Here is a 15287-nt window from a genome sequence, read left to right as displayed (position 1 = left end):
GATCTCATGTATGGTGGCCGGGAATTGACTCTGAGCTGGAATCATGTGTGTATCAGTGCAACACTTGCATGCAGCTCAACAAAGCACCAGGGGAATCACCGCTGAGTCTGTGGTCGTGGCCATCTAAACCATGGTCCAGGATCCACATAGACTTTGCAGGTCCCTTCCTGGGGAAGATGTTTTTAGTTGTGGTGGATGCATATTCAAAGTGGATAGAGTGTATAATCATGTCATCCAGCACATCCACAGCTACCATTGAGAATCTCAGTGTCATGTTCGCGACACATGGTCTGCCTGACATCGTTGTTAGTGACAACGGATCGTGCTTCACCAGTCAGGAGTTTCAAGAGTTCATTAAACTCAGTGGTATCAAACATGTAAGGTCAGCACCGTTCAAACCTGCATCCAATGGGCAAGCAGAACGTGCTGTCCAAATCATAAAGCAGAGTATGAAGTGAGTAACCCAAGGGTCTGTAATGTATGTACATAAGGTCTTCTCACCAACAGGGGGCAGTACTGTCGAAGGTCCTAGGGTCATAGGTACACTCATGCTGGGCCCGGTATATAACCTGAACTTCACCTTTGTGTCTTCACTTCTGGAAGCCATTAAAGACTGACCAGGTTACACCGAGTCACTGGCTCACAGTACGGAGTTCATTGTATCATTTCATACACCACAACTGGCGACGAGGCAAATATGAACCCATGCAAAAGCACAGCATGATCAAGTAGTGTTGGAATTCTCGAGAGATTCAGTGAGGGAGAGGATTGGGGAGATTTCACGGATCGTCTTGACCAGTATTTCGTGGCAAACGATCTAAACAAAGATGAGGATGCAGAGAAGCACAGGGCAGTTCTTCTCACCGTCTATGGCCCCACGATCTATGCACTCATCAAGAATCTCCTCTCACCCACTCTTCCTACAGAAAAGGATTACAAAGAACTGTGTGCTCTAGTTCAGGAACACCTTAAACCCACGGAAGCAATCCTCATATCCAGGTATCGCTTCTATTCGCACGTTCGTCCAGAAGGCCAGGGCATAGCAGCATTTGTTGCCGACCTGAGACGTCTTGCAGGGCCTTGCAAATTTGGGCCTGAGTTGGAAGACATGCTGCGTGACTTTTTCGTGATCGGGGTCAACCACGAGACGATCTTAAGTAAGCTGCTGGCTGCGGAGACGCCGGACCTCAGCAAGGTCATCACCATCGCCCAGGCTTGCATGTCCCGCAGAAAAGCACGAAGCAGATATCGCGACAAGACAGGAACTCCACGGCAAGTACTGTGTACAAAATTGTATCGACGGCTGGCAGAGCTGCACATGGCAGGGCCTACTCGACTGTGTTTGCAAAACCGGGAGCCACTCAAAGTTCGCCATCGAGGGCCTGCTCGACTATGTATGAAGAATGGGAGCCACTCAAAGTCCGCCATCGGGCGCAAATCCAAGCTCAACTTGTTGGCGTTACGGGGGCAATCACCGACCCCAGGCAGTATGTATGCAGAGGGAGTGCGAAGACGGGGCGTCTTCAGCGGACGTGTCCACAGTGGAGCAAGCGAGCTGCGACACACCACGTGGATGATGATCAATTCACCGTGGATCTGGCGATGCAGCCCGAGACATTTGAGAGCTAAGAGGAGGAAGCGTATAGCGGACGTGCGTTCCTAACAAAGAGCCAACCGATAATGATGGAGGTAAAATTAAACGGTGTGCCGCTATCCATGGAATTAGACACGGGTGCGAGTCAATCGATAATGAGCCAGAGGACTTTCAAAAAGCTGTGGGAGACCCATGCAGAGAGACCCAAGCGGAGTCTGATAAATATGAAGTTGCGTACCTGCACCAAAGAGCTCATACCAGTGATTGGTAGTGCAGCAGTAAGAGTGTCGTATGAGGGAGCGGTTCATGATCTATCGTTATGGATTATCCTGGGCAACGGCCCATCGTTATTCGGCAGGAGTTGGCTCGAGAAAATAAAATGGAAATGGTATGATATCAAAGCTTTATCATCAGCGGATGATGATTTGTGTGCTCAAGTGTTGAGCAAATTTCCCTCACTGTTTGAACCGGGAATTGTCAGCTTCAAGGGAGCCAAGGTGCAGATTCACCTCGGCCCAGACGCAAGGCCCATCCATCACAAAGTCAGGGTGGTCCCGCACATGATGAGAGAAAAGGTCGAGCTCGAATTGGACAGGCTACAACGCGAGGGGGTCATCTCACCGGTGGAATTTAATGAATGGGCCAGTCCCATTGTTCCGGTGTTAAAGAGCGACGGCATGGTCAGGATTTGTGGAGACAACAAGGTCACGATCAACCGAGTTTCAAAACAAGATCAGTACCTCTACCGAAAGCTGATGACCTGTTTGCAACGCTAGCCGGGGGAAAATTGTTCACCAAATTGGATCTAACGTTGGCCTACATGACACAGGAACTGGTTGAATCATCAAAGAAACTCACGTGCATCAACACACACAAAGGACTGATTATTTACAACAGGTACCCTTTTGGCATTTGTTCGGCGGCAGCCATATTTCAGAGAAACATGGAGAGCCGATTGAAATCCCTCCCCAGGACCATGGTATTCCAAGATGACATCCTAGTCACAGGTCATGACACTGCCAAGTACCTGCACAATCTGGAAGAGGTTCTGTGTCGTCTGGACAAAGTGGGACTCAGGCTGAAACGTTCGAAGTGCGTTTTCATGGCACCAGAGATCGAATTCCTTGGCCGAAAGATTGCTGCAGATGGAATCAGGCTACAGACGCGAAAACAGAGGCCATCAAAAATGCACCCAGGCCCCAGAATGTTCCTGCGTCTTCTCAACTACTTCGGTAACGTCTTACAAATTGAGCACAGTATTAGAGCTTTTGCACAAGCTGCTCAGGAAAGAAGACGACTGGGTGTGAGGTGAACTTCAAGACAGAGCCTTTGAGAAGGCTAGAAATCTGTTGTGTTCCCACAAGCTACTGGTACTGTATGACCCATGCAAGCGTCTAGTTTTGACCTGTGATGCGTCGTCCTATGGGGTTGGCTGCGTACTCCAGCAAGCCAATGAGTCAGGCAAACTACAACCAGTTGTATAAGCGTTTCGAAGCCTGCCAAGGCGGAAAGAGCCTATGGCATGGTAGTGAAAGAGGCTTTAGCATATGTTTATGGGGTAAAAAAAATGTACCAGTACCTGTTTGGGCTTCGCTTCGAGCTGGAAACCGATCACAAGCCGCTTATATCGTTGTTCTCGGAACATAAAGGTATCAATACCAACACGTCGTCCCGCATCCAGAGGTGGGCGCTGACATTATCTGCCTACGATTATGTCATTCGCCATAGACCAGGCACCGACAACTGCGCTGATGCATTGAACCGGTTACCGTTGCCCACACCGGAGGTGGAAACGCCAATGCCCGCAGAGCTACTCATGGTCATGGATGCCTTTGAGAGTGAAGGGTCGCCTGTCACAGCTCAACAAGTTAAGACCTGGACCAACCAGGATCCAACCCTATCGGTTGTAAAACGTTGTGTTCTTAACGGAGACTGGTCGACCATCCCCAAGGAAATGGGTGATGAAACCAAACCGTACAGCCGTCGCAAACATGAGCTTTCCATCCAGTCCGACTGTTTACTGTGGGGTAATCGTGTTGTAATGCCCAAGAAAGGCAGGGCAAGATTTGTACGGGAATTGCATAGTACGCATCCCGGTATTGTCATGATGAAGGCCATCGCCAGGTCCCATGTTTGGTGGCCTGGCATTGACTCGGACTTAGAGTTATGCAGCATCTGTGCAGCACTTGCAAGCAGTTAAGCATTGCCCCAAAGGAAGCTCCGCTCAGTCTGTGGTCATGGCCATCGAAACCGTGGTCAAGAATCCACATCGACTTGCGGGCTCCTTCCTCGGTAAAATGTTTTTTGTGGTGGTGGATGCACACTCCAAATGGATAGAATGTGTGATCATGTCATCCAGCACTTCCACTGCCACCATTGAGAACCTGAGAGCCATGTTTGCCACACATGGTCTGCCAGACATTGTTGTCAGCAACAACGGACCGTGTTTCACGAGCCTGGAATTTCAAGAGCTCATGAAACGCTACGGCATAAAACACGTGAGTTCAGCCCCGTTCAAACCCGCATCCAATGGTCAAACGGAGCGGGCAGTTCAAACCATCAAGCAGAGCCTGAAACGCCGTAACTCACGGTTCCTTGCTGACACGCCTGTCCCACATACTGCTCAGTTACAGGACAAGGCCACACACGCTCACTGGGGTCCCGCCCGCGGAATTATTGATGAAGAGATGCCTCAAAACCAGGCTCTCTCTAGTCCATCCTGACCTTAACGATCATGTCGAAACCGGATGTCAACGCCAGCAGTGGTATCACGTGGTATCACGACCACACCGCAGTGTCACGCGACATATCTGTAAATGACCCAGTGTATGTACTTAACCATGGTCAAGGGCCCAAGTGGCTCCCGGGCAATGTTACAGATAAGGAGGGTAACGGGGTGTAGATGGTTAAGCTCAAGAATGGGCAGAGGTGCAGGAAACACATTGATCAAATCAAGCTAAGACACACTGACGAACCGGAACAGTTGGAAGCTTAGACGACCAACCGACTCACGTCCAGCCATCAGAAGAACCCACTGTGGTCAACGCCCAGCCCCAAGTCGTGAGAGACTCGGAAAGCACTGGGATTGTACTGAGACGGTCAACCAGGGAGCGAAGGGCTCCGGACCGTCTGAGCTTATAATATGGACTTGTGCCAAGATCTGGGGGGGGAATGATGTAATGTATGTACATAAGGTCTGTCCACCACCAGAGGGCACTACTGTCGGAGGTCCTAGGGTCATAGGTACACTTGTGCTAGGCCCGGTATATAACCTGAACTTCACCTTTGTATCTTCACTTCTGGAAGCCATTAAAGACTGACCAGGTTACACCTGGTCACTGGCTCACAGTACGGAGTTCATTGTATCATTTCATACACCACATGGTCACTGCAGACCCGCCTGTCATGCATACTGCTTAGTTACTGCTTAGGACAAGACCACACACGCTTACCGGAGTCTCGCCTGCTGAACTAATGATGAAGAGAGGGCTTAAGACCAAGCTATCTCTTGTACACCCTAACTTGAATAATCATGTTGAATGTAGAAGACAAAGTCAGCAAGGGTATCACGATCGCGCAGCTGTGTCACGCGATATTTCAGTAAATGATCCTGTATATGTTCTGAATTATGGTCAGGGTCCCAAGTGGATCACTGGTACTGTCATGGCCAAGGAGGGCAACAGAATATTTATTGTCGAGCTCAAAAATGGGCAAACATTCAGGAAACATATGGATCAGACAAAGCTGCAGCACACAGACGAACCAGAACAGTTGGAGGAAGAGGCAATCGACGACCAACCAACCTACCCCCAGTCATCAGAGGACTCAGTGGTCATCAGTGAATCGGGACTTTCAATCACTGACATGTTCAATGAAAATGGACTTTCAATCCCTGACATGGCCATTGCCACTCCCACCAGGTCAGCCACCCAGCCACCAGTCACAACAGACTCTGAACACTCTCCCAAGGCTGGAGTTAAACTGAGACGGTCAATCCGGGAGAGTAAAACACCGGACCGTCTCAATTTGTAAAAGACTGTGTTAATACCTCACAGGGGGGTATTATCATGTATGTACTTTTGGGATCACTAGCCATTAGATGGCGTCACTGTTGGAGGCCATTGGGCTGCACGCACGTGTGTGCAGCCCAAGTATAAAAGGCCAGACATTTTGTATATTAGTCACTTTGGGCCTTAATAAAGCAGAGCCAAGGTCATATCTCTTGGAGTTAAACAGTGCTCAGTCTAACAGTTATACACAACAGAAATGGTGCAACAAAGGTTCACCAGACTGATTCCTGGGGTGAGAGAGTTGTCGATGAGAGATTGTGTCAAATGGGCCGATACTGTCTGGGGTTTAGAAGAATGAGAGGTGATCTCATTGAAACAGACAAAATTCTTACAGGGCTTGACAGGGTAGATGCAGGGAGGATGTTTCCCCCGGGCTGGGGAGTCTAGAACCAGGGGTCACAGTCTCAGGATAAGGGGTCGGCCATTTAGGACTGAGATGAGGAGGAATTCCTTCACTCAGAGGGTGGTGAATCTTTGGAATTCTCTGCCCCAGAGGGCTGTGGAGGGTCAGTCGTTGAGTATATTCAAGGCAGAGATCGGTAGATTTTTTTTGAGTCCTGGGGAAATCAAGGGATATGGCGACAGTGTAGGAAAGTGGAGTTGAGGTCGATGATCAGGCATGGTCTCTTTGAATGGCGGAGCAGGCTCGAGGGGCCATGTGACGGAGCAGGCCGTGTGGCGGAGCAGGCCGTGTGGCGGAGCAGGCTCGAGGGGCCTTGTGGCGGAGCAGGCTCGAGGGGCCTTGTGGCGGAGCAGGCTCGAGGGGCCTTGTGGTGGAGCAGGCCGTGTGGCGGAGCAGGCTCGAGGGGCCTTGTGGCGGAGCAGGCCGTGTGGCGGAGCAGGCTCGAGGGGCCTTGTGGCGGAGCAGGCTCGAGGGGCCTTGTGGCGGAGCAGGCCGTGTGGCGGAGCAGGCTCGAGGGGCTTTGTGGCGGAGCAGGCTCGAGGGGTCTTGTGGCGGAGCAGGCTCGAGGGGCCATGTGGCAGAGCAGGCTCGAGGAGCCATGTGGCGGAGCCGGCCGTGTGGTCGACTCCTTATGTTGTTATTAGCGGCCATTGTACAAACCAGATCCAGGTGGATTTAACATCCCTCTCTCCCGGTCAAATAGCTGACAGATATTTACTTTCGAGGCTTCAACATGAAATTGTGCAGTGGCCTGAGATTACTGGTGGGCACCAGTGACTGAAATAACACCTTCAAGAGCAGGAGGGAAAATTGCCAAAAGCAGATTCCTTAGGAACTTTCAAAAGGCAATGGGACATGTTCTTGAAGAGGACTAATTTTCTGGGAAAAAGCAGGGGTGTGGGAATAAATCAGACAGCTCTTGCAAAGAGCCGGCTTTGGCATGAAGGACCGAATGGCCTCCCTGTGTGCTGCAAGATTCCGTGATTCTAATCGGACTGAGTCACAATGGGATGGTCGGGCACATCAACAGGACTGGACAATGAGCAGCAAGTCAGTGCGAGCGAGCGTGGGTGGGGCAGTGAGCTTGTGCAGAAGACAAGATGGAATTAAATAAAGGCAGTAACAAAACTGACCCTCTCAGTCAACTGGTTTTCGGGGAATCAAATGGAGATATCATCCAGCCAAGCCACAACTGTCGCATCATGAGCCAGGACATGTGGTGGGGCGCCAATGGCTCCTCCTTCACCGTCTTCCTTGGGGGCCTGCTCTTCATCCTGATATACCGAGGCCTGAAGTACACCTGCAACTTAGTGTCCATAATATCTCAGGGCCAAAGACCCAAGGTAAACTGTGAGACCTTTGTTAATTTGTGGTGTTGGCTCTATGAAGAACAAGCAAGGCCTTTAGATAGCGCTGTTTAGCTCCCCTAACGATATCAGGGGCGTCTATCTATGAGCCTATGTGTGAGTCTCGCTGCAGCTGCATTAGGCGTGAAGATAAACACAAACCTGCATTGATATAGCGTTTTTCACAACCTCGTGCTTTACAACGAATGAAGTATTGTGTAGAAAAACATTGCAAGGTGTTTCACGGTAACGTAATCCGACAAGTGTGGATGCTGGGCCGAAGGACGAGGTATTAGGAAGAGTACCCAGTAGCTTGGTCCAAGAGGTCCTAATGGAGCAGAGAGGGAGGTGGAGGGGTTTAGGGAGAGAAATCCAGATAAGGAGCCGAAACGGCTGAAGGTACTGCTGCCAAAGGTGAGGCCGAGCTGGCTGTGCTCAGCGTACACCTGGATGCTCATCCCATGTCTCCAGATGGTGTCAGCAAGGAGCAACATGTAGATGAGGAAGAGGAGCAGGCCAAGGAGAGGTCCTTGGGACTTTCAGTGCAAGGCTGGCATTCGAAGAGATGATTTGCAGCACATTTGGAAAGCAGTAACAGGATCGGTCCAAGTCAGCATGGATTTATGAAAGGGAAATCATGCTTGGCAAATCTTCTAGAATTTTTTGAGGATGTAACTGGTAGAGTGGACAAGGGAGAACCAGTGGATGTGGTGTATTTGGACTTTCAAAAGGCTTTTGACAAGGTCCCACACAAGAGATTTGGTGTGCAAAATTAAAGCACATGGTATTGAGGGTAATGTACTGACGTGGATAGAGAACTGGTTGGCAGACAGGAAGCAGAGAGTCGGGATAAACGGGTGCTTTTCAGAATGGCAGGCAGTGACTAGTGGGGTGCCACAGGGCTCAGTGCTGGGACCCCAGCTATTTACAATATACATTAATGATTTAGACGAAGGAATTGAATGTAATATCTCTAAGTTTGCAGATGACTCTAAGCTGGGTGGCGGTGTGAGCTGTGAGGAGGACGCTAAAAGGCTGCAGGGTGACTTGGACAGGTTAGGTGAGTGGGCAAACACGTGACAGATGCGTATAATGTGGATAAATGTGAGGTTATCCACTTTGGGGGCAAAAACACGAAGGCAGAATATTATCTGAATGGTGGCAGATTAGGAAAAGGGGAGGTGCAACGAGACCTGGGTGTCATGGTTCATCAGTCATTGAATGTTGACATGTAGGTACAGCAGGCGGTGAAGAAGGCAAATGGTATGTTGGCCTTCATAGCTAGGGGATTTCAGTAAAGGAGCAGGGAGGTCTTACTGTAGTTGTACAGGGCCTTCGTGAGGTCTCACCTGGAATATTGTGTTCAGTTTTGGTCTCCTAATCTGAGGAAGGACGTTCTTGCTATTGAGGGAGTGCAGCGAAGGTTCACCAGACTGATTTCCGGGATGGCAGCACTGACATATGAGGAGAGACTGGATCGACTGGGCCTGTATTCACTGGAGTTTAGAAGGATGAGAGGGGATCTCATAGAAACATATAGAATTCTGACGGGACTGGACAGGTTAGATGCAGGAAGAATGTTCCCGATGTTGGGGAAGTCCAGAACCAGGGGACATAGTCTAAGGATAAGGGATAAACCATTTAATACTGAGATGAGGAGAAACTTCTTCACTCAGAGAGTTGTTAACCTGTGGAATTCCCTGCCGCAGAGAGTTGTTGAGGCCAGTTCATTGGATATATTCAAGAGGGAGTTCGATGTGGCCCTTACAGCTAAAGGGATCAAGGGGTATGGAGAGAAAGCAGGAAAGGGATACTGAGGGGATGATCAGCCATGATCTTATTGAATGGTGGTGCAGGCTCGAAGGGCCGAATGGCCTACTCCTGCACCTAGTTTCTATGTTTGACAGAACTAGCAATCCAGAGAGCTGGACGAATAATCCCACCCCAGCAGATTTCAATTTACTAAATAAATCTGGAATTTATAAAAAGCCAGTATCAGTGATGGTGACTATGAAACTATCGGATTGTAGTGAAATCCATCTGGTTCACTGATGTCCTTCAGGGAAGGAAACCTACCGCCCTTACCCGGTCTGGGCCTAAGTGACTCCAGACCCACAGCAATGTGCTTGGCTCTTAACTGCCCTCTGAAATGGCCTAAAAAGTCACTCAAGGGCCATTAGGGTTAGACAATAAATGCAGGCCTTGCCAGCGATGCCCACATCCTGTGAATGAAAAGAGACCTTCTAGATAAGAGTGGAAGTAAATGAGGGCGGTCCCACTCAGCCGGACAGGTGGAGAGGCGTTGGAAGAGGATGATGTGGTCAACATGACTGCAGAGAGGCTGAGAATGGTGAAGATGGTTGGTGCACCATGGTCACACCAGGCACTGTTTCTGACTTTGGCCATTTCTGTGTTGTGGCAGGGACACAAACTCGAGGCGAGATTCACCCATGGAGTTGTGGGACTACAGAGGTGATAACATGTTCAAGAACTTAGAAAAGGAAAAGCAGGTTAGAGATAGGGTGGCAGTACAGAGGCACGAGGATGTCTTTTTGAGAAGGAGACTGGTTTTCAGTTTCAAAGGGAGGGGATGATACCCGAGGAGGTGGAACCATCTTCAATATCAGTTGGCAAGGGGCAGACAAGGACGTTGGGTGATCAGTGGTTTAGTGGGAATATGAGTGTATGAAATTGATGGGCAGGTAAAGATCAGCGAGTCCATCGAGCCGGTCTCTTTCTCCTTGATGGCCGCACTATCGTGATGAGACATTATTCCCTCCCCTTCCTCCCCTCCGCAACCAATCTCCTGTGAGGCAAAGAATGATCCAATAAGGGAAGCATTACTCTGGATAACTCCTCTCCGAACCCCTCCACAATGGAAACTTGCCCAGGACATCACATGGACCAAGCGTATGAAGACGTTCAATACGATGCGATCTCTGCCCCAGGGCCAATGGGGGCAAGGGAAGAAGAGGTGTGACTCATAGGTAGGATGAGGTTGGAGAGAGAGAGCATGAGGGGAGAGCAGAGGGGAAACAGGCATGTGCAGGGCAACGTTTGGCAGTGGGCTCACGCTATAGGTGGCAGAAGGTGTCCTGTTGAATGTGTAGGTTGGTGGCTGGAAGTTGAGGACAAGGGGAACCCTATCGTGATTCTGAGTGGCGGACATTCCAAAAAGCTTCACGGCCAATGAAGTACTTTTTGAAGTGTAGATTACGTGCTCAAGGACCTTCTGATCAAGAGGTGAGAGTGTCCGGTGGAAATGGTTGCGTCCAAACATGTCATAAAAAGCTGTCAATTGTAAGTTGGGCGAGCTTCAAACCCAGAACACCTACCCTGACATGCCTCTCCAGGCCATAACATTCCACACTGGGCTAATTTCTCCCTTTCTTTCCCCTTGAACCAGTGGATGAAGAGGAAGAAGATGTTACAGAGAAACGAAATCACGATCACAGGAAAGCACAAGATCAGCCACCTTGTTCTGCAGCAGAAAACCAAGAGATTGACATCAGAGGTAGGTCCTAGCACAAGGTACGGTTCCACCACATGGTACGGTCCCACAACATGGTACTCCCCCACCATATAGTATGGTCCCACCACATGGAACTCCCCCACCACATGGTACGGTTACACCACATGGTACAGTCACACCACATGGTACAGTCCCACCACATGGTACAGTCCCCACCACATGGTACAGTCCCCACCACATGGTACTCCCCCACCACATGGTACGGCCCCACCACATGGTACTCCTCCACCACATGGTATGGTCCCACCACATGGTACTCCCCACCACATGATATGGACCAACCACATGGTACGGTCCCACCACATGGTACTCGCCCATCACATGGTACGGTCCCACCACATGGTACTCCCCCACCACATGGCATGGTCCCACCACATGGTACTCCTTCAACATATGTTACGGACCCACTACATGGTACGGTCCCACCACATGGTGCTCCACCACCATATGGTACGATCCTACCACATGGTACTCCCCCCCCATATGGTACTCCCCCACCACATGGTACGGTCCCACCACATGGTACTCCCCCACCATAAGGTATGGACCCACCACGAGGTACGGTCCCACCACATGGTACTCCCTCACCATAAGGTATGGACCCACCACATGGTACGGTCCCACTACATGTTACTCCCCCACCATATGGTATGGACCCACCATGAGGTACAATCCAACCACATGATACGGACCCACGATATGGTACGGTCCTACCACATGGTACGGTCCCACCACATGGTTCTCTCCCACCACATGGTACAGTCCCACCACATGCTGCAGTCCCACCACATGGTACTCCCCCACAACATGGTACTCCCCCACCACATGGCATGGTCCCACCACATGGTACCCCCTCAACATATGGTACGGACCCACCACATGGTACGGACCCACCACATGGTACTCCCCCACCATATGGTACGGTCACACCACATGGTAGTCACACCACATGGTACGGTCCCACCACATGGTATGGTCCCACCATATGGTACTCACCCACCACATGGTACTTCCACACCACATGGTACAGTTCCACCACATGGTACTCCCCCACCACATGGTACTCCGCCACCACATGGTACGGTCCCACGACATGGTACTCGCCCACCACATGGTACGGTCCCACCACATGGTACTCCCCCACCATATGGTACGGTCCCACCACATGCTACGGTCCCACAACATGGTACTCCCACACCACATGGTACGGTCCCACCACTTGGTACTCCCCCCCGTATGGTACTCCCCCACCACATGGTATGGACCCACCACGAGGTATGGTCCCACCACATGGTACTCCCCCACCATATGGTATGGACCCACCACGATGTATGGTCCCACCACATGGTACCGTCCCACCACATGGTACTCCCCCACCATATTGTACGGTCCCACCACATGGTACGGTCCCACCACATGGTACTCCCCCACCATATGGTATGGTCCCACCACATGGTATGGACCCATGACATGGTACGGTCCCACCACATGCTACGGTCCCACCACATGGTACTCCCCCACCACATGGTATGGTATCACCTCATGGTACTCCCTCAACATATGGTATGGACCCACCACATGGTACTGTCCACTACATGGAGCTCTACCACCATATGGTATGGACCCACCACGAGGTACGGTCCCACCACATGGTACGGACTCACGATATGGTACGGTCCCACCACATGGTACTCTCCCACCATATGGTATGGACCAACCATGAGGTACGGTCCCACCACATGGTATGGACCCACGATATGGTACGGTCCCACCACATGGTACGGTCCCACCACATGGTTCTCCCCCACCACATGGTACGGTCCCACCACATGCTACGGTCCCACCACATGGAGCTCCACCACCATATGGTACAGTCCCACCACATGGTACTCCCTCAACATATGGTACGGTCCCACCACATGGAGCTCCACCACCACATGGAACAGTCCCACCACATGATACTCCCCCCCCATATGGTATGGACCCACCATGAGCTACGGTCCCACCACATGATACGGTTCCACCACATGGTACTACCCCACCATATGGTACAGTCCCACCACATGGTACAGACCCACCACATGGTATGGACCCACCACATGGTATGCTCCCACCACATGGTACGGTATCACCTCATGGTACTCCCTCAACATATGGTACGAACCCACCACATGGTACGGTTCCACCACATGGAGCTCTACCACCACATGGTACTCCCCCACCACATGGTACGGTCCCACCTCATGGTACTCCCTCAACATATGCTACGGTCCCACCACATGTTACGGTCCCACCACATGGAGCTCCATCACCACATGGTACTCCCTCACCATATGGTATGGACCCACCACGAGGTAAGGTCGCACCACATGGTGTGGACCCAGCATATGGTACGGTCCCACCACATGGTACTGTCCCACCACATGGTACGGTCCCACCATATGATACTCCCCCACCACATGGCATGGTCCCACCACATGGTATCCCCTCAACATATGGTACGGACCCACCACATGGTATGGACCAACCACATGGTACGGTCCCACCACATGGAGCTCCACCACCATATGGTACAGTCCCACCACATGGTACTCTCCCCCCCACTATTTGGTACTCCTCCACCACACGGAACGATCCCACCACATGGTACTCCCACCCATACGGTATGGACCCACCACGAGCTAAGGTCCCACCACATGCTATGGTCCCACCACATGGTACTCCCCCCCCATATGGTACTCCCCCACCACATGGTACGGTCCCACCACATGGTACGGTTCCACCACATGGTACTCCCCCACCATATGGTACAGTCCCACCACATGGTACGGACCCACCACATGGTACTCACCCACCACATGGTATGCTCCCACCACATGGTATGGTCCCACCACATGGTACGGACCCACCACATGGTTCTCCCCACCACATGGTATGGTCCCACCACATGGTACGGTCCCAAAACATGGTTCTCCCCACCACATGGTATGGTCCCACCACATGGTATGGTCCCACCACATGGTACTCCCCCACCATATGGTACAGTCCCACCACAGGGTACGGACCCACCACATGGTACACGCCCACCACATGGTATGCTCCCACCACATGGCATGGTCCCACCTCATGGTACTCCCTCAACATATGGTACGGACCCACCACATGGTACGGTCCTACCACATGGAACTCCACCACCATATGGTACGGTCCCACCACATGCTACGGTCCCACAACATGGTACTCCCACACCACATGATACGGTCCCAGCACATGGTACTCCCCCCCGTATGGTACTCCCCCACCACATGGTATGGACCCACCACGAGGTATGGTCCCACCACATGGTACTCCCTCAACATATGGTACGGACCCACCACATGGTACGGTCCCACCACATGGAGCCCCACCACCACATGGTACAGTCCCACCACATGGTACTACCCCCCCATATGGTACTCCCCCACCACATGGAACGGCCTCACCACATGGTACTCCCACCCCATATGGTATAGACCCACCACGAGATATGGTCCCACCATATGGTACGGTTCCACCACATGGTACTCCCCCACCACATGGTACTCCCCAACCACATGGTACGGTACCACCACATGGTACGATCCCAACACATGGTACTCCCCCACCATATGGGACAGTCCCACCACATGGTACGGTCTCACCACATGGTACTCCCCCACCATATGGTATGGACCCACCACGAGGTACAGTCCCACCACATGGTACGGTCCCACCACATGGTACGGTCCTACCACATAGTTCTCCCCCACCACATGGTATGGTCCCACCACATGGTACACCCCCAGCATATGGTACTCCCCCACCATATTGTACTCCCCCACCACATGGTACTCCCCCACCACATGGTACGGTCCCACCACATGGTATGATCCCAACACATGGTACTCCCCCACCATATGGGACAGTCCCACCACATGGTACGGTCCCACCACATGGTACTCCCCCGCCATATGGTATGGACCCACCAGGAGGTACGGTCCCACCACATGGTATGGACCCACGATATGGTACGGTCCCACCACATGATACGGTCCCACAACATGGTACTCTCCCACCACATGGTACGGTCCCACCACATGGTACAGTCCAACCACATGGTACACCCCCACCACATGGTACGGTCCCACGACATGGTACAGTCCCACCACATGGTACAGTCCCACCACATGGTACACCCCCACCACATGGTATGGTCCCACCACATGGTACTCCCCACCACATTGTATGGACCAACCACATGGAACGGTCCCACCACATGGTACTCGCCCCCAACATGGTACGGTCCCACCACATGGCACTCCCA

Source organism: Pristiophorus japonicus, chromosome 22, assembly GCF_044704955.1.
Source record: "Pristiophorus japonicus isolate sPriJap1 chromosome 22, sPriJap1.hap1, whole genome shotgun sequence".
In the NCBI taxonomy this organism is placed as follows: Eukaryota; Metazoa; Chordata; class Chondrichthyes; family Pristiophoridae; genus Pristiophorus; species Pristiophorus japonicus.
This window is presented reverse-complemented; position numbering follows the sequence as displayed.